Source organism: Cryptomeria japonica, chromosome 4 (genome assembly GCF_030272615.1).
Source record: "Cryptomeria japonica chromosome 4, Sugi_1.0, whole genome shotgun sequence".
NCBI lineage: Eukaryota > Viridiplantae > Streptophyta > Pinopsida > Cupressales > Cupressaceae > Cryptomeria > Cryptomeria japonica.
In genome coordinates this window covers 351,293,625-351,319,721 of record NC_081408.1, presented here as the reverse complement: position 1 = coordinate 351,319,721, position 26,097 = coordinate 351,293,625, and positions in this window count along the sequence as shown.

Here is a 26,097-nt window from a genome sequence, read left to right as displayed (position 1 = left end):
AGAATTCACCTTCATGTAAATACCATACACCCTTAAAAAGAATAAAAGCAATTCGTAAGCTAATTAAGCCATCATTTAAAAGCAAATATAGATCTTTTCAATTTAAAGCCAATTTGACTAAAAACCAATTTCATTTGCCTTCAAATTTCTAATTAATGTGAATAACAATAAAATATATTTGAAAACTAAAATAATTATTTAAGTCAAATAGATCTTTCCAATTTAAAATCATATTAACTAATTTTAATTGATGATTATCAATATAACTTTATTTTCCCAAAGTAAACTACAGTTATATCCAATAAATCTTTAACATTCAATTGATATTTTCTAATTTCCAAACTTCATATATATATATATGTGTGTGTGTGTGTGTGTGGATATATACATGTATATATGTATATATATATATACATGTGTATATATATACATATATGTATATACATACATATATATATATATGTATATACATATACATATACATATACACATATATATGTATGTATATCTATATATATGTATGTATATATGTATATATATACACACATATATACATACGTACATATACATGTATATATATGTATATATATACACATACATATATATATATACACATACACACACACATATATATGTATGTGTATATATATACATATATATACATGTATATGTATGTATGTATATACACATACATACATATAGATATATATGTATATGTATGTATGTGTATACACATACATACATACACATACATATACATATATATATATATATATGTATGTATATGTATGTATGTATGTGTATTATATATATATGTATGTATATGTATACATATATATATAATACACATACATACATACATATACATACATATATATATATATATATATATATATATATATATATATGTATATGTATGTATACATATATATATAATACACATACATACATACATATACATACATATATATATATATATGTATATGTATGTGTATGTATGTATGTGTATACACATACATATACATACATATATATATATATATATGTATGTATGTGTATACATACATACATACATATACATACATATATATGTATGTATGTATGTGTATACACATACATACATATACATACATATACATATATATCTATATGTATGTATGTGTATATGTGTGTGTGTGTGTGTATGTATATGTATGTATGTGTACTGTAGTACCCCTCCTCGATCAACCTCTTTTGTATGTTTTGAGTTACTTCAGTGACTGTCATGTGGAACATTATTGTATATTGATTCGGATGTCATGCGATGTTATTTCATGCTTTATCTAGATTTATGGTATATGATTTTATGCAGTATCTCTGTACTTATGATTAATGTTATTTTATGGATCATTATCATGGACTGACACTTTTCCCTTATATTGTGATGCGTTATTTATATGTTGCGTGTTTGTAAGTGTATTGGGATGCGAGGGGATGATTTTCCTTCCCTCACTTTGGTGAGATAGGGAACGTCACGATTCTCCTTCATCGATGTGCATGTTCTCTCTCTCTCTCTATATATATATATATATTGGTCTATATGCACGTGTGGTTCTTTGGTGCAGGACATTGCAGGTACTAGTACTGGGTAGGTACGGAGTATTGACTCCACCTGGTTTCACAGGTCTGAGAATGCCTTATATATCTGATGGGAGTGGAGGAGATAGTTGTTGTACCCTAGCTTGGCTGCAGTTACACTAGTATGAGTGTTGTCAGTCAGTTGTGTTTCCCTGTCTAGTTGTTATGCATATCATGGTGCCTTGGCTTGGTCATTTGAGAGTCATCATTTGATCTTTCTTGGTTTTGCGTGTTTCTGTTTATTTAAATGGTTATTTAATTTAAATGGATGATGCTATCTTATGTTGGCATAATCATTTAATTAATATGCTCCGTGATTATTGATTTATTTAAATTAATGATTGCTAGATTACATGGTTAAATGGTTTAATTTGTTGTGTAAAGTTGCATAATGTGTTTTGTGGAATGAAATGAATAGTTGCCTAGCCATTTAAATGGAAAATGCTTATGTTGGAAGAAAGTATTTTGGATATAGAAATTAATAAAAGCTTTCCCTTTTTATTTTTCATTTTAATTGTTGGAAAAGAATTAATTTTGGGAAAAGGAGTAAATATGATTGTTTTTACTTTTTAAATATTTAAATCTGATTGGATGAAATAACTTTCAACCTAGAAACTTTAGGTTAAAAAAACATATTTTTCCATCTATTCCTGGAGGGTTCACGGGAAGGAGAAAGGGAGAATTTTTGGAGAGAAAATTCTGGAAAAAAACTTCCTGGAGGAGCTAGAAGTTCAACCTGGTTGCAAGACTGGAATTTCTTCATCTCTCTGCTTGCTAATTGCTTCAAGGTTGGAGGTTCTCTTCTTGTTTTGAATTTGATATTTGAAATTTTTAGTTTGCTTCCTATGTGTGGAAATTTTTACAATCTTCCTATAGATGCTTGTGGAATGGTTGGAATGGAAGAAAGAGTGTTTATTGTTGTTGATTTTGATGAAACTATATCATATGGTTGCATTTAGGAAGGAAATGGTTCATTTCCCTTTCTGATGTGTGTTTGATCTTGAAAATCAATTTCTTGATTTACCTCTTCTATTTGGAATGAATGAACTAGATTTAGCTTGTTGTGTGCTTTCTAGTTTCATGTTGCATAGATTTGGGGTTCTTGTGGGACTATATTTCATCTTTTACCTTGCTGGTAAATATCCATTTGAGAAAATTGGATTTGGCACTGTGTATATGTGTGCCCATGAAATGATCCAGGAATGAATCATTTTCATGTTTAAATGATTTGGTGGAGTGTTGATTCTAATGCCTTGGAGGCATGTGTTTTTGTTTTTTTTGTAGACTTTACCGCTCCCATGATGGGCTTGTCTCAACACGTGGGTCGGTAGTGTCTACTACCTGTAGGTAGTAGAACTATTGGTCGGCAGCATCGCTACACAGTAGCAATGCTACCGTTCGGTAGGACTACCACCAGTTTGTAGAAGCACTACCAATCGGTAGGAATGCTACCGGTTGGTAGCAGATGCTACCAATGGTAGTGGCACTACTGATCGGCAGTACCACTACCAGTTGGTAGCAGTGCTACTGGTCAGTAGTGGCTATTATCGGCGGTAGCAGCACTACTGGTTGATAGTGGCTATTACCACTGGTAGTAGCACTACCGATAGGTAGTGTCTATGGCCTTAGTAGCAACACTACTGCGGGTTGAATTTTGCCACCGCTTGACCATGTGCCTTACTGGTGCAAACCGGTATGTGTTGTAAATTTAATCTAATTTTATTAAGTGAACATATTGATGTGGTTGTTTTATGTTAAGCATAAATGGTGATTTTTCATATAATTTTTATTATGTGGTTAATAAATTTATCAATGGGAATCAAGGCATGAATTAGAGATTCAAATTGGCTAATTTGGGTATATTCTGGAAATGAATTAAATGCCTATTTGGAATTCATATTTTTATTCGATTAAATGTTTTATATGGATTTCATTTCTGATGGAATATTGATTTGGGAATTGAATAATGTGACTATTGCAAAGAGTGTTTTATTTCATTTTTCAATCAATGATGTTGCAAGTGTATTATGTATTGTTTTGGTCAGTGGTTCCGTCGTCCTGTGGAGGCGTATTTGGTACCTTTGACCAAGAGATAAATGTTGGCTTCATTCTCTTAACCATGTAGTGTCTTTTCCTTATGGTTAGCCAAGAGTCAGTATGTCCTTGTTTGACCACTTGTTTCTGATAGTGGTGTTATGGTTGTCTGCTTTGCCATAGGGTCCTCAGGGAGTGACCACTTTTGTTTAGTGTCCTTTGAGAGAGTGGCTTTCGCTTGGGGGTTGTACCCAAAGTGGTAGGCATTATGACCCAATGATAGTCAGATAATAACTGGTAATCTAATGAATTGATTAGGTGGGTAGTATCATAACATTAATAAAGGTAATTGTACCTCGTGCATAGGTGAGTGCTAGTACAGGGCTCAAAATGTTGCGAGAAGGCCTGGAATGGAAAACCAACCACCTTGTCTTCATGAAAGGCTGGTAGGGTCCACATGAGACTTAGTTGGAACCGAAGGTTCAGGAGAGGTTACCAAGACAGTGAGTCAGGACCTATGGAGGTTGTACTATGGTATCCATCTTAAGCTATGTGATGACACTCTCTCATTTGGTTCACTTGTGTGTTTATGATGTTGAGTCACCCGGGTTTTGTGGAGTCATGTTGTGTTGTCATGGAGTCATATTGTTTTGTTGACCATGTCATGATTATGTTTGTTTGAGGGTCCTCAGCTATCTCCTAGCACAATGGGGTGATTCCATTTGGGAATTACATGGTCAGGTGGTAGTGCCACTTCCCATCGGATATTCATATTTATACCTTCATGCGAGGATTGGCTTCACAGGTGTTCTTGTGGTTCGTGACTCATGCTTCATCTCTTGTTTGAAGATTATTGTTATTCAAAGACCCTTGGGGTCATTGTAATATTGATCTTATGTAACCTTTTAATTGGATAAGATTTATCCTTATATATTTATTGAGAAGCTATGTATTGGAAGAGCAATGTAATCCTATGTTGGGATGCTTTTATTAGTTTCCTTTATGTTGTTAGTAAATGCTTATTGAAGTGGAAATTATATTGTATCCTTTCAATATTTCTATGATGAATCTTTATTTGCTTATGGCTTCTTGTGATCATTGAGTTAATGATGCATATGTGGATTAATGTTTTTGTGGAATTTATTCTTGAAGATAATTATTTGTTGGTAACCCTTAAGGAATTTTGGTGTAAGTCTTCCACTTGTGTTATCGTTCATGTTGTGTAAATGCACTTATGATGTTTATATGTGTAAAAAAAATTGTTTCACCCTTGTTGTGGGTTTTCCTTTGAGGTTCCTGGCGGGGCATTATATTTGGTATCAGAGCCCATGTTTCAAAACTAGGTACTCTGGGTTTGTAGTGAGCCCATTTGCCTTGACCCTTTTGTGTAGGTCTTGTGGTGTGACTTCCATGTGTCTTTCTTTGCCTTCAATATGAACCTTTTTCTCTTGTGTAGTGTTAGGTCATGGCTAGGAAAGCCAAGGGAGGTGGTCGCGTTGGTGGCCGCAACAGAGGCAGGGGAGGAGGAAGGTGTCGAGGTTCTGATCGCCTAGTCCTTTGCCACCACCCACTCATGTGAGTGTGGATAGAGATCAATTAGTTAATCAAGAGGAACCACATTTAGTAGAGCAGGCTCCCAAAAGGGAGGTTCTAGCTAGACTAGGCCCCAAACCCGAGGTGGATCAGCCCATCCATGGTTGGGTAGAGGAATCACTTAGAAAATTCCAAAGAGAGAGAGAGAGAGATCTCCTAGAAGGAGAGAGGTCCTAATGGACCCAGATCTAGCTATCTTAGGGAACATGAGGGACTTGATGAGGTCCAATACTACCTTCTTTGATGGAAAAGGTACTGGTCTTGAGGCAGAGACCTGGCTGATCAGTTTGGATCAGTGTTTTGCTATGTATCCTTACAGTAGAAACACCAAGATGAGATGCACGATCATGCGTCTTGAGAGCTTCACATCTGTCTAGTGGAGATTAGAGGAGGAGAGAATCAGTGTGAGAATTAACACCACATCTTGGGAGATCTTTTTGGAGAGGTTCAGGGCACGATCCCTCTCACTTTAGTGGAGATAGTCATGAGCAGATGAGTTATATGCTCTGTGCTAGTTTGGGTTGTTAGTGGATTAGTTTGAGCACAGTTCTATGAGCTCAAATAGTATGTTGGGATCGGGAATGATGAGGCTATGCTTGTGCAACACTTCTTGAGGGGTCTTAATGACCGCATTAGTGGAGGAGTGAGAGTTTTTGAGCCTCCTTCAGTAGAGGTAGCCGTGGCGAAAGCTAGGTTGGTAGAGAAGAACCTTAGCCGTGCTCATGGTGGCCAGTCTGGAGTTCAGATTGGGAGTGATCCTTTCAGTGGGTCTAGAGGTAGAGGGAATCAGTCCCAGACTACTACACCTCTTAAGGGTTTTTAGGTACCCACTAAGGGTGGACAATAGCAGCAACAGTAGCCGCTAAGACCGAAGTAGTCTCAGGGCCAGTAGGGTGACATCTCTTAGTCTTGGAAGAGTAGGAGATGGCAGAGGGGTAGGCAAACCTTTCCAGGGTAGTTTTCTCAGGGAGCATCTTAGGCACCTAGTAGGTGTTGGTATTTTGGTATGGTTTTGTCATTGATGTCAATGCCTACTAAAACACTAGCACTTTGGAGATCCAACAACATTCACCGGCAAGCAAGTAACTATTGCACAGTTACTGGTATATGGTTCACCGACAGGATATAATGATCACCGGCACTCAGAATTATGTGGAACACACTTGGTGATGTCGAAGACATCGTTTGGACATCTTGTCCTAGAGTTTTGTTCATTTGTATATTCATATTTGCATATTTGCTTTTACTGGCAAATAGGTCCAGGGTTACCTAGGGTTACACCAACAGGTTTATCTTTTCCAGATTAGCATGGCACGCTATGGAAATGATTAATTATTATTGTAAACACATTAAGCCAACATGTTCAATTGGTTATTGCATCAGATATTATATTGTTTGTAAAATGTTTTTATTGTAATATCTTGTAGAGGCAACCTACTAAAATTGGTCTTAGGTTATGATATAAATGTAAGATCTTATTTGTAAGATCGAATGTGAAATGCGAAAAAGAATTGTTTGAAGGTATATGCGAGATTAAGCAGAGCTATACATGAAGACATCATTTGAAGGTGAAGCTAGGTTTTTGTGGAAGCATATAAGCATTACACCGGTATTGAATCCAGCATATGAAGATGCTATTTTGTGCAATACATTCTTATTGGATTTAACCATCCAACTGTAGTCAATGTGACTCCCATTTTGTGATTGAGCAGTGAGCTCTAGGCTGTTGGCCTTTCTACATGTGCAGACCCCATTTATGTACACTTACTATCTGCAGTAGTATCATCTGATTGTGGGTAAGGTTTCCCACTGTGGTTTTTCCCCTTACAAGGTTTCCATGTACAAATATTGGTGTTATGTGTTATGGATGACTTTGTGTTTATGTTCCATGCATTAATCTTTATAGGTATAAGCAATTAATTGTTAACACTGTCTACCGACATACTCAACTGGTTTACTGGTATTAAGAATTAAGTTGGTTAAGTTGTTTTTGGTTTGAATTTAGTTGACAACTGATTCACCCCCCCCCTCTCAGTTGTCTCTAGGACCTAACAGTGGGGAGAGTTTTCAGCAGTCCAGTGGACCATCTGGGAGTAGAGGAACGGTTAGGAGAGCTTGCTTCACTTGTGGTCAGTATGGCCACAAGGCCACTTAGTGTCCTCAACATCCTCACCAGATGATTAGTCAGAGGCCAGCCACATCAGAGCCGATAGTGGGGGATGCAGGTAGATCCCATAAAGTATTTGCAACAGTGGATGACCACTAGGCTAAGCATTAGAGTACTATGATTGAGACCACAGGTGTGTTGTGTGGTACCCCTATCTCTGTACTTTTTGATTTTGGTGCTTTAGATTCTTTTATTTCTTTATCCATTATGGAGCGGTACGGGATCGTGTCTGCTAAGCGGGTAGATAGGTGGCAAGTAGAGCTCGATACCAGTGTGCGAGTGTTAGTAGATGCCTTCATTCCCAATTGTGAGTTGGACCTAGGAGCCTTTGTCACTTTAGTTGACCTTTGAGTCATTCCTTTGGGGTACTATGGAGTTGTGTTGGGGATGGATTGGTTATCATCTCACAACACTCATGTAGACTGTCATCTCAAGATAGTAGAGGGTGTAGATGACCATGGCAGGAATGTGGGGATCGTTGGAGTTCATCGATCGATATCCTTATGTATGATTTCCGCTATGCAACTTAGGCGGTGCATGCATCAAGGGTGTCATCTTTTTGTAGTTTCTCTTGAGGATGTGGATGAGGGAGAGAGTCAAGAAATCTCTCTTGATGGTCACCCTATTCTTTGAGAGTATGCTGATGTGTTTCCTTTGGATATTCATGGTATGCCTCCGAAACGAGACATAGATTTTTGCATTGACTTGGTTCCTGGTGCAGAAACTATTTCAAGAGCACCATATCGGATGACTACTTAGGAGTTGAGTGAGTTGAAGTTGTAAGTTGAGGAGTTGTTGGCCAAGGGATTCATTCATCCTAGTATTTCTCCTTGGGGTGTGCTGATTATCTTCATCAAGAAGAAGGATGGTTCTCTTTGATTATGCATTGATTATCAACAGTTGAATAAGGTAACCATCCAGAACCGATATCCATTGCCTCGGGTTGATGATCTTTTCAATCAGGTGAAGGGAGCCAAGGTGTTCTCTAAGATAGACCTAAAGTCTAGGTATCATCAATTCCACATTCATGATGCAGACATTCATAAGATGGTGTTTTGTACTTGTTGTAGTCACTATGAGTTCACAGTAGTGCCATTTGGGTTGAAGAATGTGCCTTCAGTATTCATGAGTCTTATGAATGGGTTTTTTGCACCTACCTTGACCACTTTGTCCTTGTGTTCTTGGATGGCATATTGATTTATTCTAGATCTAGGGAAGAGCATGAGGGTCACTTGTGTCAGGTATTGTAGTGCTTGAGGGAGAATCAACTCTTTGCAAATTTGGCGAAGTGTGATTTCTTCCAATCAGAGGTGAGCTATCTTGGTCATATAGTTTTGGGAGAAGGTGTATCCATGGATCCTTCTAAGATCCAAGCCATTGTTGATTGGCCAACACCAACCAATGTTTCTGAAGTTTGAAGTTTCATGGGTTTGGCCGAATATTACCATCACTTTGTTCAGAGCTTTTCTCAGATAGGCCATCCGATTAATTCTCTTTAGAGGAAAGGGAAGAAGTTTGTTTGGTCAGAGCAGTGTGAATTGTATTTTCGTACCTTGAAGCCTTGTTAGTGCTCTGATTTTGGCAGTTCCTGACCCGTCCAAAGATTTCATGGTATGCACAGATGCCTCTTTAGAAGGTATAGGTGCAGTGCTTATGAAGGATGGACGTGTGGTTGCCTATGAGTCTCGCAAACTCAAGGATCACAAGTTAAACTATCCAGTTCATGACTTGGAGTTGGTAGTTTTAGTGCATGCGTTGGTTAGTTGGAGACATTTCCTATTGGGGTGTCGGTTTGAGCTGCATAGTGATCACCGTAGTTTGCAGTATCTTTTCATGCAGCCGAACTTGAATGCTCGACAACAAATATGGATGGAATTCCTCTATGAGTATGATTTTGAGGTTCGTTATATTCAGGGGAAAGAGAATAAAGTGGTAGATGCTTTGAGCCATAGGCAGCATAAGGTTGCAGCATTGCTCCTTGGTGTGGACTTGAGTGAGAGAATTCTTGGAGTTCTTCCTCAAGACACTTGGTATCAAGATGTTAGAGTCGTGGCAGAGTCTAGAAGACCATTGGAGGGTAGATATTCTTGATATACTCTTGAGTTAGATGGTCTTCTTAGACATCTTGGATGGATCTATGTACCTCCTTTGGAGGTGTTCACATTAAAAAACCCCGTAAGTAAGGTTTTCAACTAGGTTGCTTATTTTGCCTTTTTAGTTTTCCAGCAGTGCAGGGCGTACAAGACAATTGTCAGCTCGATGTTACTCCCTCGGTCTGTATTTGGTGTTCAGTTTTTGGGGTAGCGTGATGGCAACAAATGGAAAGACGTGCTGACTGGGTTTCTTTTCAGGGACCACCTTTTGGCGCAGTAAGCAAACGGTTACCTGACACCATCATGTTTTGGAGGATGCATTTTTGTTTGAAAGGATTTTCTAGTTGGCCCCTCTGTGGTTAGTGAAATCTTTTTGGTTTATGATAGTATGAAGATAGTTGTAGGTAGGGAGTGAAGTCTTGGGGCCATTTTGTTGGGTGTGATCTTCAAGGCGACACGGCATGGTCTTTTGTTCAGGGGTGGTTATGCCTTTTTGGCATGTTTGGGAGTTGTTTCCAGAGCCGTGAGCTCTACTTATGCTTGGTTTTTCCCTATTAGTAGGGGTTCAGAACTTTTCAAGAAGAACAATTAAGTTTGCTTAGTAGGAATTTTAGCCTTTTAAAACTATTGTTGTTTTCTGGAGAAGGTTATTCAAATTGTGCCTGTGGGCTTTGTGATACTTCTTTCAGTATGCTTTGATGGTCTTTTCTGTGTTGTTCTATTAGAATTCCAATAACTTTGGGAATACATTTATCTAAGATTTTGCCGATTAAACTATGTTTTGCACTTGTTATTTGGTAAATGCATGATAAGTATTTCCTTATGTTGCAAAGAAATTTAATTGTATCTTGGTTATGTTCTTGATTCAGACTTATAGATTGTTGAAAGGGCTTTAAAATCATATGTACTTGGGTTTTGTATGCTCATGTCTTTTAAAAAATGCTTTGGTGTATCGCCTCAATAGTCTAGATTTGTTGTTCTTAAAGTTTCCTTCTTTTCCCTTTCCTCCAAACCCATAAGGAAGAGTCAGCTTCTCAATCCTAGAGGTTATTCAGTGAAACCCGTGCAACTGGTCCCCCATCACTGAATTTCCCATAAGGCTGTTTGTTTCCAAGGTAAAATTTAGAGTCAACGGTTCTTTTTCTGGCATGCCCGGTGGGACCATTTACTTCAAATATATCTCTAAGCTAGTTTATGAGTCATAAGCCTATCGCCAGGAGTCAGACAACTTTAAATCCTCACCTTCTTTTTCCTCCACTGGTGACTATCCATTCAACCATAGCCTCATCCTCACAGAGTTTTCCCACAGTCATACATGCTGTGATGGCACAATTCCCCCCATAAATTTTGTGACCTTGGATAATGGTAGCCCTCTCATTCCCCCAGTTCCACCCATGGTTTAGGGAGCCATCCTCATAGCTATGCTTAAGGTCATTCCTAAGTTCATAGGAGAATTTCATAAAACTCCTGGGGAGCATTTGCAAGATGTAGCCACTATCTGCACTGTCCATGGTATCACTCAATAGAATGTAACTCTAAGATTGCTCGTAGCCTCTTTCAAGGGAAAAGCTTTGGATTGATTTAGATCCTTAGGCCCCAGCACTATAGGAGATTGGGATCAGTTGGGAGATCATTTCTTTCAAAGATTCTTGGTTAAAGCCGACAGATCGTCCTTGATGTACCAACTCATCACAATAAAAGGACTCCAACTGAAGCACTAACTGATTTTAATCTGAGATTTCAATGAACCTGGCAGAGGATACCTTTGTCTACTCGCCCTCCGGTGGATATGGCTTTCATATTCTATCTAAAAGCTTTCAATTCTGACATATCAGTGATGATTCAATCTTAAGGAGGCAATACTCTTCTACAAGCATTTGACATAGCAGTCCAAGCTGAAAATAACCTTATCGATGCTAGCAAGCTATCCCCTCGCCCTATAATGCCAGTATTCCCTGAAATATCCACTAAAGTCTTAGAAGAAGATACTCCCAGTATGTCCGCTCCATAGTCTATGTATTCATTCCCTACTCCCCAAATTGCCTCTCTGGCTGCTAAAGTTAGTGATATGAAGAATCTCCTAAGGTCCTTCTCCAATAAAATTGTAAACCTAAAAAGAGCCTAGGTCTCGCCCGCCAAGCCCCCTTTTCAGCAAAATTTCCAAGGGAATCGACCTCCGTACCAACATACAAATCATCATGGTGATAAACCTCTTCACCCAAATGGCCAAATAGTCCCAGTCCCCAATCCGTTGCAGGTTGTCTACCCAACCACTAGTAGGGAATTGACAGTGGGCCAAAATAACTTGGTGAATGAAACCAACTCTTGGTGTTTCCCATGCAACAATGCTCATACTTTGAGGAATTGCCCAAGAGGGAATTTGTAGCAGAGGGTTGCAGAATAAAGGAATTCAGGCATGACGTCGAATGAGTCTGCATATAAATCTCTAGGTATGGATAATGCAACTTTTGTCGCTCATATGCAAGGGATGTCATTGCAACAAGAAGCAGAGATCGCCCCTGATCATGCACTTTTTTTATGGATGGAAGACGAGGACGTAATGCTGACCAATGATGCAATCACCCTGAAGGATGGAACCCCTCTCATGCACTCAGATTACAATCTCCACTCTAAAAGGTGTTTGACTGGGGAAAGTATCGATAGTATGAGAGCAATGCCCATGGACAGACCCCCTAAACAACTGGTCATTAATTCTGCCTATCCAAGAAAAGAGTTCATCCCTTATAAGCCGAAGGAGCCGAAGGTTCTCATGCCTCAGGTGCTAGATGTGGTAGAATAGTTGAAGAAGGCCCTGACTCATGTCTCTATGTGGGATCTCCTTAGTATTCTAGAGCAAAAGAAAAAACTAAGAGAGGCATTGTCTCATGACGGAAAAGACACAAGTGTGATAGCTCCACAATCTCTTCAAACTGACAGAACGAGTCTCCGACCCACAGCAGGCAAAGCACACTCTCTGACCGTATTGACAAATGAAGGCTCGCCCCCTACTGCCCAAGGAGAAGGTAAGCCTAAGCCAAATCCATTCTACCTTACCCTTATAGTTGGAGATAAACTTTTGTATAATTCCATGATAGATTCTGAGGCTAGCACTACCGTCATGCCTAAGTAAATCACTGAAGTATTAAACATCAAGTATGACCCTTTGAATAAAGGGGTCATGCAGCTCGATGGGAATAGGGTTCAGATGATAGGTCTCATCAAAAACCTCCCCCTAAAATTATTTGCATGTCTAAGTGTGAAAATGTCTCAAGAAGTAGTGGTCATTGATATCCCGCCTGTCTTTGGACTCTGTCTTTCTCGAGATTTTACCACTAAAATAGAAGGCTATATGTCCCTAGATTGGTCCCATATCATCCTCTGTACCCAACATGGCACCAAGCTGAAAATCCTTTAAGAACCCCTTTCAAATTGAGCATATAGCCAACCAGGCCTTGATTAATTTCGAACCCACACACACCTCTATATCAAATGATGAACGAAAGGTGGTATAAATTTTAGAAGACGAAGAAGTAATGGGAGAAATTCCACCTAAGCAAGAAGCCTTCCTGAATGAGTTCATAGATTCGGACCCCTTCTCTAACTACCATGCCACGAGTACCTATTGCATTTTTGAAGAAAATCAGATCATCCCAAAGCTTACTAAGGATCCGTTCTTTGAAGAGGAGTTGTCTTCGGCACTATGGACCCTACACTTCGATGGTGCCAAATGCAAGATGGGCTTCAGAGTGGGAGTTTGTCTCACTCCCCCTTTGGGCGAACAAATTCTAAAGCCTTTCTGGTTGCAGTTCGCATGCTCAAATAATGAAGTGGAGTATGAAGGACTGATTCAAGGTTTGAACATGGCGGAAAGGATGGGCATTAAAAATTTGAAAGTCCTTGATGATTCTGAGTTGGTGGTCCATCAAGTTTGAGGCATATCCAGTGCCAAGCACGTCTGCATGAGGTCTTACCGTGCTAGAGTGTGGGATCTAATAGAGAGTTTTGATGCTTTCAATATCATAAGCATTCCTCAGAAACTAAATACTACAGTAGACCAAATGGCCACCACCGGAGCACAATTTGATCCTGCTAGGGACTTCCTCACCAGCTCCCAAGCAGTCAAGGTGGTTGTCTACTTGGCTATCCCTGATAATGATACTTACTGGCAAGTGTTCAAGAGTGATGAACAGATCACTTTGTTCATCTAAAGCTCGGGAGAATTTGTTGATCAACTACAACCTAAGATAAAAGGAGCCTACGGGAATCACGTCATCCAACTGAGATCTAGCAAGCTCCCTAATGGTTTGATCACTTTAGAGAGCCTATTTGACCATGAGGATGCCAAAAAAGATAAGCGGAAGCTCACACCAAACATAAAGGATTATGACAAAATGTCAGTCGGCAGTGGAAGAGTTCTCAAGGTAGGAAAGGGTGTTTTCTCTGAAGATAGAAAGAAGTTAGCTTGATATTGTGATGAATATGAAGGTGTCATGGGTTGGTCTTATGAGGATTTAAGAGGATACGACCCTAATATCATCCATCATACCATCGAGCTTGCAAATGAGGCCAAGCCAGTTTGGTAGAACCAAAGACTGGTTAACCCAAAAATTGAATCTCTCATGGCTCATGAGTTGAAAAAGCTGATTGAATCAAGGATCATTTACCCCATAAAACATAGTACATGGGTGTCAAATTTGGTGCCTGTTAGGAAAAAGAATGGAGATATGCAACTCTATGTGGATTTCCAAGATCTAAATCAAGCGTCTCTCAAAGACCACTATCCTTTGCCATCAATGGAACAATTATTGAGCATGGGGGCAGGATCAAAAATGTTCTTTATGCTCGACGATTTCTCAAGATATAACCTAGTAAGTGTGAAAGTGAAGGACCAGCACAAGACAACGTTCACCACTAAGTGGGGGACATTTGCATACCAAAAGATGCCCTTCGGATTGTAAATTGTTGGGGAAACTTTTCAAAGGGCCATGGATTTATCTTTTAAAGAGATAATTAATAATATCATCTTAATATACTTAGATGACCTGACTCTATTTTCCAAACACCGGGAGGATCATTTTGACCATCTTGAATTAGTCCTTCAAAAATGTCTTGAATTTGGGATTTCCTTAAACCCCAAAAAGTGTATCTTTGGGGTTCTTCAAGGAAAATTACTTGGGCATATAGTTTCAAAAGAAGGTATTTCCATTGACCAGACCGAGTCAAAGCCATTAAAGACCTTCCCCTCCTGGTCAACAAAAAGGGAGTCCAATCTTTTTTAGGAAAGGTCAATTTTGTTAGTCATTTTATTTTTGACTTTGCTAGAATAATAAAACCCATCACCCTCATGTTAAAAAAAGATATACATTTCAAATGGACTACTGAGGCCAAAAAAGCTTTTGATGAGATTAAAAATTCTATTTGCTCTGCTCTTGTATTGTCTAACCCAGACATGTCAAAGGACTTCATAATGTATTTTTTTTCTAGTCAACATAGCATCGCCATGGTCCTAACCCAAAAAGATGCCCAAAAAGGAGGAGATCATCCCATAGCTTTCCATTCAAAAACTCTTAAGGATTATGAGGCCCGATACAACTTTGTCGAGAAGCAGGCCTTAGTCGTTGTAAAAGGACTAAAGAAATTCAGGCATTTCATTGCTTGTAATAAAACCATGATGTACGTAGCCCATCCTGCAGTAAGGGAATACATTATTTAGGGTGACATCATTGAAAAAAGAGCAAATTGGATCACCAAGTTCTTGGAATATGATGTTGATATCAAGCCAACAAAGCTCATTCATGGGAGAGGTCTGTGTGAATATATAGTGCAAGAATGCAAGACTTGCGATGATGAAGTGGCCATAGAGGAAACGGTTATGCTTTTTCTTGATGTTCCAAATGAGAGCTAGATTGACAAAAGAAAGCAATTCATGAAGACCAGGATTTTTCCCAAAGATCTCCCCCTGTCTAAGAGGAGATTTTATAGACTCCAAAATAGCAGTTTCCACTTAATAGATGGAACTTTTTTCAAAAGAAATTTTGATGGAGTCCTGCTCCTCTGTGTAGACCGGAGCCAAGATGATAAAATCCTACATGAGTTCCACTATGGCTCCTCAGGGGGTCATTTCTCTGTACCCACAACCGCTATCAAGATTACTCAAGCCGGGTATTTTTGGCCATCCATGTTCAAAGACACACATAATTTAGTGAGGGGATGCAAAGAGTGCCAGTATTACACGAGAAGGAGTAAGAAAGCTTCGATGCCACTCAGGCCCATGTCAGTGGAAGAACCTTTCACTCAATGGGGCCTTGATTTCATTGGAATGATCAACCCCCAAGTTCAGCCGGACATAAGTGGATCCTGACTGCTACTGATTATTTCACCAGATGGTCTAAAGTTGTTCTTTTATAGAATTCATCAGAAAGTGAGGTGCTGACTTTCCTAGAGGATTTGGCGTGCTGATACAATCCCCCAAAAACCATTATATTAGATAATGCATGCGCATTCACAGGCTCATGAATTACCCAATTCACCCTCAACAGAGGTATTTATCTCAGAACCTCTTCTAACTACTATTCTCAAGGGAATGGACTTGCTGAGTCCACTAACAAAACCTTGATCAAACTTATTAAAAGGATAGGTTCTGAATACAAGAGGGAATGGCATCACCACCTAAGAAGCGCATTATGGGCAGACCACATAACACCCAAGCAAATTCTAAATAACTCTCGTATAAGATGGTATACAAAAAAGATGCACTTTTCCCCATGTCGCTAGAGATCCCGGCATTGCAATTACTAAAATTAATGGAAGTGGCCGAAAACGGCCCTATGGCCGTAAGATTGGCAAAGATTATGGAGCTAGAAGAAGCAAGGAGGCAGCCTTCGCGGCCCTCCAAGACAGACAGGAAGTCATCAAAAGATGGTTTGACAATAAAAGAGCTCTGATCTGGTCTTCACCCTTGGGGACCTTGTTTTGAAACATAATGAGAGGGCGGCGAAGCCTGATCAGCATGCCAAGTTCAACTGCCTATGGGAGGGACCTTTTTGCATTATACATTGCAAAGGTTTCAATAATTTCGAGCTAGAAGACATGAATGGGAACCCCCTCCCAATCCCAGTTAACGGTTTCCACCTCAAACCTTTTCATTAAGTGTTCCATCCCCTCTTAAATGTATATGATGTATATAATGTATATATTATTTTTTTTGTGCCTATTTATCTTATTTATTCGAAGCAAGAATAGAAAGAAGAGCAAGAATACAAAGTAGAGAAAATAGAAAAAGGAGGAGTACTCAAAATCCATTATATTAAAAGCATTTTTGTATTTTCATTACAAAATGAGTAGGCTTTTGGCCTCTCCTTTTTCTACAACCATTTTGTTCAAATCCAAGATGATGGTTCATCGCCTCTTCAACGACTCTTTTTAGTCTCATCATCATCAGTGTCAGAAGTTTCCTCTTCTCCCAGCCACTCAAAGTCACAAGCGCTCTCGAGCTCCTCGGGCATGAAAATAACAACCAAGTTTGGTTCTTGATCTGGCGTCAAAATTCTCAGGAATATATAGTCCCTAAATCCAGTATACCAGTCCGTACCTTCTAGGACCAGGACTATCAAATGGATGCATAGAAGAAATTCTGCGGCAAGCTCGGTGTGATACCAATGAGAGGACAACGTCATTGTTTTTAGCCCACTAATGAGGGGGTACCAAGCTACCTCCTCATTGTGTGTGATGAACCGCTCCAGGTCAGATGGTAGAGGAAGCCCTCAAAAGGGAATGTAGTATGCAACTACATTCTCCATTCTGCCCAGGTAATCCTTGGAAAAGAGAGCCTGAGTCAGCTGCGATGCTAGCAACCTAGAATGACCGCAATCTAGCAAAGAGGCTATGAATCGCGAACAGATGTCCGTATTCACTTGGTATCGGTCTGGGTTACCAATAAAATCCTCTCCAAGTATCTATTTGATGGTGGCTATTATTAAAGGATTCTTCCTATGCGTCATCCCCTACAACCTCTGATTGGAGATATTTCCCAAGAAAGCAACCTGCGCTTTGTTGCTGATGAGTCTATCTGGAGTATCCATTACTACAGAAGCTCTACTGTTAAAGATTGCAATATGGTAAAAGAATGTCTGAAAGACATATTTATAGCAGAATTTCAGCAAAAAGATGTCGAATGCTCAAAGTGCATGCCTTCCCCAAATCCCAATGTTTCTATCATATCTCCATTAATTCTCATCATGCGAATGTGATTGTTCTCAAAATACTGATGTCTTGCCAGTTACCTCGAGAGAGAGATTGATATGAGAAAAGAGCCACGTGTATGTATAGGTACATTGCATCTTAAATACCAAGTTCCGCCAGACTATTTCAGCCCGCACGAACTTTATTACTGGTCGATTCTCTCGATCAAAGAAAATATTTGCCTGAAGGAATTTTTCTCGAGTAACAATAGACTAGCCAAAGGCATTCTTGGGAAGCGGGAATGGCGGTGCCCTTCATCCGTGAGAGTTTATTACAATAATGATTTGAGCTGACACACATGTAAGCAGGTACTTGCCATTAAGTATTTGATTTTTCAAAAATCCAGGCACGTTTTGCATTTAAGGCTTGAGGCTCTTCCCTTTTATCTGTCCATTTTTTAAAAAAGTGAAAGAAAAGAAGATGAGCAATTTTTATCTCCTGATTTGGAAATTTTTCCAACAAGGGAAGGAAGCTTTCTGCCCATAATGGAGTCTAAGGTTGTGTCCGCAAGTGTTGTTCCTGGAGGTTTCTGGGTTAATGTTTTTCGGGGATCTATCCTATTCTGTGCATGTCATCCCTCCAAAGAAGGAGTATCCAAAAATGAAGGCCAAGGCTAAAATGACAACTCAGAATGTGTTTGCTATTCTGGACTCCTTGGAAAATATTTTTGAACCCCAGGTTCGTAAGCAGCCCAAGAACCTCAAAGAGGCTGCTTGCTCGAGGATGCTTCATCATAGAGCTGACTCCCAATCCGTGGTGGTACGTTTCTAGAATAGTGGTGCTCCCCAATGCTTGGTTCCCACAGTCCCATACTATCCTGAGCTTGTAGAAGCTTGCGCAGAGGTTTTTGATCCCACCTCATGCTCTGTCAGTGGCTCTCTCCTGAGATTGGTCATATCTCTAGAAGCCTTTAGGGAGATGATGTGTTGCCCGATTTTTGAAGCAATAGAGGTCTTCTCAGAAAGCTCAATGGAGGAGTTCTAGAGCACCAGGAGAGATGCTTTGACTTTCTGTCAAAGCACTCTCAATCAAAGTCTATCTGCTAGACTTCTGAAGTTCCCTTTGCCCTACAATGATCTAAGACAAGATGACCTCAAGGATATCTCTTCTACCCTAGCATGGTTGTGTGGTCATGACAGCGATCAGGATATCATAGCCTCCATGATAGGTTTTCTCTTCAAATGTAGGAAGCAAAGGGAACTGTTTCACTTTGACTTCTCCGTGACTATTGACAGGACCCTTATTAAGCAGTTATCTGAGTTCTAGCAGTTGTGGCACTTCAGATTCTCTTCAGTATTGGTGCACCTGCTTTTGCACCAAAATGAGGCTTTTTTCGGGTAGTTCATGCGCTTGGCCACTTACAATGAATCTAGAAATGTAATGTTAGTGTCTTGCTAGACACCTCTTCTATTGGCCTCTTATGATTCATATCTGTTTTCGGATCTGTTCATGATTCCCATGCTCAAAGACATTGGAGTGATCCCCAATGAGCCATTAGCCCATTTCTCCCAGATCCAGATGAACTGGATGCAAAATGAGTGCCCTCCTTGGGACTGGTTCGTGGGCCCTAATTTTTTTTCATCGGGTGCATGGGTTCTCTGAAGAATCTTCCAACTGCCCACTTATGTGACTAATGAAACCCCAGCTCTTGAAATCGCAAGCTAGTTGGTGAGGATAGAAGGAGCCATCGAAGCAAGAAAACATGATACCTCTATCACCGAAGATAACAAGGCCATTGGCCCAAGCACTCTAGTGAGAAGGAAAATTGTAGAAGAGATCTTGATGTCAAAGATGGCATTGCTTGGTTTTGTAGTGATTGATGACTCTTGGAGCTATGACCCTGACAGTTGCTTAACAAAAAGAAAGAATGTTATTAGGCATGAGCCTCATAATTCATGGGCGGAGTGCACGAACCCCCGGGTTAATGACCCAAACTTGTATGTGGGCCCTGATGATTTTCTTGTCCTAAGATACCCCCCATGGCTAAAATTTTATTCCCCCTTGTAGAAGTTCAACCCCGCAAAGCCTATCCCTCTAGTGTTGTTGGAAAATATGAAGACTTTAGCTTGGTCCAGAAGGAAAAGGGAAGATTTTTGGGTCTATCGGCAAGAGGTAAATCATCCTAGAGCTAGCATTGGAAATGCCCCCCTGGATGAGTGTTTTGAACAGGAATGGTGTAAGGTAAATAAATCTAATGATGAGATAGGTGACAGTTCCTCATGCGGGGACTCGTCTCCCAAGGTTGTCATGTGGTAGGAGGTAGAGGTTATAAATATTGAAAGGCAAGATTCGGAACCAAAAATTCTCTTTCCTTTGGATAGCACAACTCGCAAACCTCATTCACAGGCTGGTAAAAGGTGGTCTGTGAAGCAGTCTCGTGAAAGCCTTCTGAAGAAGAGGCAACATCCTAGCATGTTAGGATGGAGCCCTCCTTCTCAAATTCAAGAAACATCCTCAGATCTTCAGCGGCTCGCACCTTCCACTGTTCAGGTACGCCCCTTTTTCCCTCATCTCTAGCTCAAGATATTTCTTCGGATGTCCCCATGACCGCAATGCAGGCCTCAGTCCCTACCGCTCTCACTTTAGCCCCAGTGGGTACATTGATTGATCCTCAAAATGTTCTCCCGCAAGCCTCTGTCCCTTTCCCATCCACACCTTTTATATCTGCAGTGTTTCCCTCGCCAATATTAGAAACAACCCCTGTGTCGCATAGGCTAGGTTTTGGAGAATCTTCTCCTCAAGTTATGGGAGAAGCGTTCTCAAGCCCTTTCCCGTTAGGAGCTCCCCCCTTTGTCCCATTATTTTCCCCATCGGCTCTGGCCCATCCCATCCAGACTGCTTTCCCTAGGCCCATTTCGCAATTCCCCTTTGCAGTTCCTCCTAGCGTAACATCAAAATGGAACCCAAAATGGAACCACTCCACCATGCTAGGAGATAGTAGAAGACCCTCAAGAAAGCATAACAAAACAAGTATGATAGTACAACATGACTCCGCAAACTCAAGTGACTCAACTCACAAAAGACTAGTGACCCTAAAGAGAGAGTGTCATCACATGGCTAAGATGGTTACCCTAGGTAGGTCTCCATAGGTCCCGGCCCCCATCCTGGGTTATCCTGGTAACCTTTCTTGAACCCCTGGCTCCATCTAAGTATCATACAGACCTTACCAACCCTTCATGAGGACAAGGTGGTAAGTATGCCATTCCAAGCCTTCTCACAACATCTTGAGCCTATAAGAGCACTCAACCATGTGCGAGGTACAATATCTTAATTAACATCATAACTACCCACCCCCTAATCAATTATTAGGTTATCACTTATTAACTGATTTTCAAGGGGTTATCCAGCCATCCTCTTCGGGTGCGGCCCCCGCTCAAAAGCCACTCTCTCATAGGACACTAACAGGAAAAGTTTCTCTGTGAGAGTGTAGTACCCCTACCCTAATCTACTTCTAACCTTGGTTTAATCTTGATTAGTTAATCGTAATACTATGTTATAGTCAGATGTTGATTTTACGCATAGCTATTGATGTGGTTCTCACACTAGTTTTATGCTAGTTGTTTAGTGTTCTTATTTCATGGTATTCATCAAGCTAACGCATTCATTAAGTTATTATATATGTATGCATGTATGATCGTTGGTTGCAGGAGATTTCAGGTACGAAGTTGCATGAGTGCGAGGTTCGTCATCACCTGGTTTTGCAGGTTTGAGCATACGTTTTAATCCTTAGAGTTGGATTAGGTGGTCGTAAGACCCTAGTCGACCTTAGTCGTGCTCAAGTGAGCATCGTCAGTCGTCGTCGGTTACCCCTTTTTGTTTGGGTTTGCGAGTCGTCTGTTTGGTTGACTTTCTCGATTTGCGTGCTTGGTGTGTTTGGTTAATTTGATTAATTAGTCCTTAGTAAATTCTTGATTAAATATGCATTTGTGCATTGATGATTAATGGATTAGATTAATCTGGTTTCTGTTATGTGATTTTCATTGATATTGGGTTGCTCGTTTTAAATTGGGAGTGAATTCGATTAAATGACTGTTTTCGAATATTTAATGCATTTTATATATGCTAATGAAATGAAGTTTTATATTTTATCGCAACAGATTAATTGTATTTTGTTGGATTATTAATCAAAAGGATAAATTTGATTAGATGAGAAATCGAATTTTGAATTGAAAAGGCAAGTTAATTTGTTGCTAGCTAGTAAAGGATTAATTTTATGAATTATTTGTAAATAAAAGTTTTAATTCCAAAAATGGAATTTTTGGGTCAACTCTTCCATATAACCCAAATTTGGGGAAAAATGGAAGGATGGACAAATTTGGGAAAATTTTTGGTTGGAGAAAAATTTTGGAAGGAATTTGGTGATTTTGGATGGAGAAAGATGGTTTTGGACAGCTGGAGATTGGGACTCCTCAGCAGATCTTGCCAGGAACGCGAGATCAGGTAGGATTCAATTCCCAATTTTAGTTATTGGTTAAAATGGAAATGGGAGTTGGATGTCTTCATGTTCTTGATTGATTTAGTGGATTAACCAGCTTGGCTGGAAGTGTTTTGAGATGTTGTTTTCCTCTTATCGTTTGGGTGTTAAAACCTATTTGTGTTTGGGAAAGAAATGGTTATCATCAAATATCTTGTTTCCCAATACACAGTTCGTTTAAAATGAACTTGTTAATTTTGAACCTGTGTGTTTTATTAAAAGAAAATACATATCATTTTCGAACTGTGTTTATATTTTTTTAGCGCTGGGCGTTTTTGGTTCGGAACCAAACTGGGCGTTGTTTTTTTTTGACTGTTTCGGACTGTGTTTTGGGGATTGGAGGCGGGGAGCGGAGCTCCACCCGCTCCTCCTCCCCTCCCCCGCGCGTCCCCTGTTTTCCCCGCTCGCGCCCCCCTTACCTCCGCTCGCTGTGTAATGCTGTGGCTGTGGCTGCGGCCCACGACGGTGGCCGCAGGGGCCGCGGTGGCTGCAGGGCGCCGCGGCACCTGCGGGCACAGCCGCGAGCACAGCCGCGAGCGCCGCCCCCCTTTCCCTCGGCTAGGGTTAGGGCATGGGCGCCGCGCCTTGTCTTTGTGTTAGGCGTTTTCTAATGCATGTTTTAAAATGAGTTTTTTGTTAAATGAAAACATAGTTTGTTGATTCATGGTTTGTTTTTAATGTATTTTTTTTTTATCATTTAAGAAAAAAAAGGAAGAAAAGAAAATGCATATGATATTAGTATCTTTTTAATGTAAGCTATCTTAATGTTAAGTTTTAGTTAGTTTCTTAATTTGGAATATGGTGGCATTAATCTTGGAAAATGATATTTGGATATTGATTAGTGTTATAACGGAGTTTATAGGTGAATTAACTATTCAATTTCATTTCATGATTTTTGCTCTTTTCCTGATCAAGTTCTGAAACTGTGAACTTTTGCAATTGAATATTGTTGTATATATTCTGATCGATCTTGGATTAATGAATCTAGATCTTGATCGTTGAAATACGAAGTAATTACTGCTTGATGACGTTAAATTTTATCGTAGAACATATCATTTGAGTAACTGTAAAGTAGTGAAATATTTATCGTTGGGCATTAGAATTTAACGATATGTATTGGAAATGACTATCTCCATTTAGATTCTCTTCCTACATTTTTATTTCCGTAATCCGTATTATGTAACTGGAATTGAAATTATGAATCTGTAGAGATTAATTTTAGACCAGTATGTCTATGATGCTTGTTGGAGATTAAATATCTTATTTTAATTGTTTACTGATTGTCTGAATTTGAGTATTATGAATTTGGTTTAAAAACTCCTAATGGCTTAAATTGCCTGTTCGATGCTTTGAACCTTAGGAGTTAGAAAACCAAGAACAACTTATCCCTTGATGAGGTAGATAACTGTAACCTATTTTTAGATCTTGTAGAAAACCTGATCGATTTTAATGATTAAATCAATTTGAGGAAATATTGTCTTTTCTGATTATTGCCTTGCGAGTTTGATTTCTGTATTCGCCTTTAATTATGAAATGGCATGTTTTGCTTTGTTTAGTAGGACCCTGTAGTATGGTTTGACTTGGGGTACCTGTTTCAGTCCTCGAATTTTGAGTTGACTATGGTATTGTGATAGTGTCGTTTTGGTCAAATCCTCTTTGAGTGAGTCGAATAATGATTCGTGGTTAACCTTAGTTGTCAGGTCTCTAGTTAGAGTACCGTCAGTAAGTGATTACCCTTGAGTTGTGTTTGACCAGATGATTGTATCTCTCTTCTCGAACTCCGTTCGTCTGACCATGTGTATTCCTTGGTTGAGTTCGTCCGAGTATAGTCTAGTGTCGTATGGGAAAGTGGCTTTCGATTGGGGGCCGCGCCCAAAGTGGCTGCTGGGTAACCCGTCGAAAGTGAGTCTAATAAGCAATAACCTAAGTAGATTAGAATGTAATTTATAATTAAGATAATGTGCCTCACACATGGGACGAATGCTATCATAGATTCGGCATGCTGTGAGAAGGCCTGAAATGGCAAACCATCTTCCTTGTCTTCACGAGAGGATGTGTGGGTCCACACGAGGCTTGGATGGGCCGGAAGTTCGGATTAGGGTGCCAGGGTGACCCAGTGTATGGGGTCGGGACCTATTAAGACTTGCCATGGTATCCATACCAAGTTGTGTGATGACACTTGTCCCTACGTTCGCTAGTGGGTTGTCGTTTTGTCCTGTTTTGAGTACCTTTGTGAGTCGTCCTTTCTGTCTCTGCCCTTGTGAGTGTCGGTTTCATGTTAGACCTTGGGTGGTGATGGCTCAGTTTTATGGATGCTCTCATGGACCTCTTGTTTTTAGCTTTGATTATGTCAGCTGGATCCTGTTCTTTTTAAGGATCGTTTATGTATTATTGACCGATGTGGTCGTTTGTATATTGCTTATGTATCGCCTTGATGGCTGGATAGTACTTGGTGTAACCTCTTGTACTCTTAACCTTATTAATTATCAGAAGGGGTCTTGCAGTTGAGCAGACCCGGAGATGTAGCCCTTTAGGGGTGAACTCCGAGATCATTATGGTGTTATGTGGTGTATTCTCTTATGTTTCCTTTATTCAGCTCTATCATGTATGATTAATTTATGTAAAATGGTTAAGTGGATAATTGGAATTAACTATTAATGCTTATATTCATTTCTTCCTTAAATGCCATGTTGATCAAATGCATAATTGGTTGAGATGCGATTTGTCGCTAATGCATGTGTGTAATCATCCTTTAAATGCAATAAGTTGGAATATGGAATAATGCATCTTAGAGTAATGAATTATACTCAGTTGTTGTTAAGGAATTTAAATATGCTTGGAAAGATCTCTTATGTTATGATGAAATCCTAGTGTATTAGAATGTTAGATGTTAGATGTTTGGGTTGTAATTCTAAATGAAAAGCTTGAATGAGGTTGATGAATGAATCTTAATGGATGAATCTTTGCTGTGATTATATTTCCGTCCTTTGAAAGAAATTATCCTGATTAAGAATTATCTCGTTGTTTAGATAATTAGCTTATGGGATTAATTGTATGAGTTAAGTGAACTGTGAAAATTAAGTAATCTCGTTGGGAAACTCTTTTCGAGATTAGTTGATGTCTTCCGATATGTAATCTGAATCTTTGGTATCATGTTGCATCTTATGTGTTGGATCTTTAAAAAAAAAAAAAATTTGCACTGTATTCTTGTGTTATTTTGGCTTATCCCTTCGGGGTTTCCTGGCGGGGCATTACAATTGGTATCAGAGCCAAGTTGCAAACATTGGGATATCTGGTGTCGCGTGTGCCCTCTATTGGTGTGAGGTGTATCGACCTTATGTGTATGCTTGTCCTCCTTTTGCATGTGAGTGATTGAGCAGACCTTGTCTTGTGTGGAACGTGTGTGTTCACACCTTGTTTTGCCTTCTTGATGTTGATGTTTGAGTGCTTATTGTGCATTGTTGCTTATTGAGGTCTTGGTCTACGATTACTCTTATTTGGAAAGAGAGTCGTATGTACCTTCCCTTATTGAGTGTTGTACTCCTTAGACTAATCCATTTGGGTTGGTCCGTGCTTGTCTTGAATCTGGAAGTGCGAGTTATGTTTGTTTAAAGATTATGGTCTAGCTTAATGTTGTCCACTTGAAGGACTAATATGGCAATTATTGAATGCTTATTTTATAGAAAATTAAATGATTATCACCATTTCTCTCTCTCTTTCTGGAAATTGAAATGATTAGGATATGTGTAATTATCTTTGATTCAAGTTTCCTTGTTGGCAAGAGAGAAAGAGGTTGTGACTTCTTGAACCCTTGTGTGAGCCTTATGTCGCTTATGTTTTTAGATTATTAAAAGGGCTATGGGTTTGAAAGTTTATTT